The following is a 1,767-nucleotide window of genomic DNA, read 5'->3' as shown; positions in this document are numbered from 1 at the left end:
TATATATATATATATATATATATATATATATGTATGTATATATATATGATGGGCTTCTTTCAGTTTCTGTCTACCAAATCTACTCATAAGACTTTAGTCAACCCAAGACTGTAGTAGAAGACACTTGCTCAAGGTGCCACGCAGTAGAACTGAACCTTGACGGATTGACTGAAATTTGGTAAGCTGGAGGAGCAGCACCACATTCCAATTTGCACCTGATTTGGCATGGTTTCTATTGCTGGATGCCCTTCCTAACGCCAGCCACTCCTGGTGGTGATGGGTGGGGGGACGGGGCGATGTAATCTCAGTGACTGGGTTAAGCTCTGGCCTTATGAGTCCTCGGGGTTCATCATGACAGACCGAAGTGTGTCTGTCTTGTTGTGTTTTCGAGCTTCTTTTCCCATTTCACTCCAGTCGCCTCAGCTGCAAAATGAGTTCAAACAATAGCTAGGAATTTAACCCTGTGACAAACTTGGGTCCTTTTGAGAAGAGTAATGTAATCTCTCTGCTTACCCGTACACCTTTCCCAATGGCCACACCCTTTTGATTTCTCACCACCGTTCAAGCATGATCGTTACCAGCGTCGCCTTCGTGGCACGTGAAAAGTCATTCGAGCAAGATCGTTGCCAGTGCCGCTGGACTGGCTCCTGTGCAGGTGGCACGTAAAATACACCATTTTGAGCATGGCCGTTGCCTGTACTGCCTGACTGACCTTCATGCCGGTGGCACGTAAAAGCACCCACTACACTCTCGGAGTGGTTGGCTTTAGGAAGGGCATCCAACTGTAGAAACTCTGCCAAATCAGATTGGAGCCTGGTGTAGCCATCTGGTTTCACCAGTCCTCAGTCAAACTGCCCAACCCATGCCAGCATGGAAAGTGGACGTTAAACGATGATGATGCTAATTGTGAACTTTATATCTCATGAGTTTTTCTCTTTCCTTTTGATGATTCTATTCTCTCCAGGGCATGTGATGTCTATTATTGTTTTCCTTATTATTACCATTGGCAGCGAGCTGGCAGAGTCGTTAATACACCAAGAAAAATCCTTAGCGGCATTTCGTCAGTCTTTATGTTCTGAGTTCAAATTCTGCCGAGGTCAACTTTGCCTTTCATCCCTTCAGGGTCGATAAATTTAGTGCCAGTTGAGTACTGGGGTTGATGTAATTGACTGGCCCCGCCTCCCCCAGATTTCAGGCTTTGTGTCTATCGTAGAAAAGATTATTATTATTATTATTATGATGATTACTGTTAATTCTGCCAAGGTTGACTTTGCCTTGTTATCCTTTTGGGGATCGATGAAATAGGTACCAGTCGAGCACTGTGGTTGATGTAATCAACTAGGCCTCCTCAGTTCCCCAAAATTTCAGGCCTTGTGCCTGTAATAGAGAAGATTATTTTTATTATTATCAGAGCTGCAAGCTGACGGAATCGTTAGCACTGTGGATGAAATCCTTAATGGTATTTCACCTATCACTATGTTCTGAGTTCAAATTCCACCAAGGTCAACTTTGCCTGTCATCCTTTTGGGGTCGATAAAATAAGTACCAGTTGAACACTGGGGTTGATGGAATCGATAAGTCTTCTCCCCAAAAATTTCAGGCCTTGTGCCTATAATAGAAAGGATTATCAGGTGGCAAGTGGGCGGAATCACTAGCACACCAGGTGAAATGCTTAGCTGTATGTCTGACTTTTACATTCCGAGTTCAAATTCCGCTGAGGTCGACTTTGCCTTTCAGGGGTCGATGTAATTGACTCATCCCCTTTTG

At 44.2% G+C, this 1,767-nt stretch overlaps 1 protein-coding gene across 1 annotated transcript in view; it reads left to right on the top strand.

Moving 5' to 3' along the window:
- The window catches only part of LOC106879157 (uncharacterized), a 42,512-nt gene that overhangs the window by 40,152 nt on the left and 593 nt on the right, over window positions 1-1,767 (top strand). The gene's annotated exons all lie outside the window — the stretch shown is intronic.

The sequence above is a fragment of the Octopus bimaculoides genome, chromosome 23 (assembly GCF_001194135.2).
Source record: "Octopus bimaculoides isolate UCB-OBI-ISO-001 chromosome 23, ASM119413v2, whole genome shotgun sequence".
NCBI classification, from domain to species: Eukaryota; Metazoa; Mollusca; class Cephalopoda; order Octopoda; family Octopodidae; genus Octopus; species Octopus bimaculoides.
The sequence above is the reverse complement of the archived record's forward strand: the minus strand, read 5'-3'. Positions and strand labels throughout refer to the sequence as shown.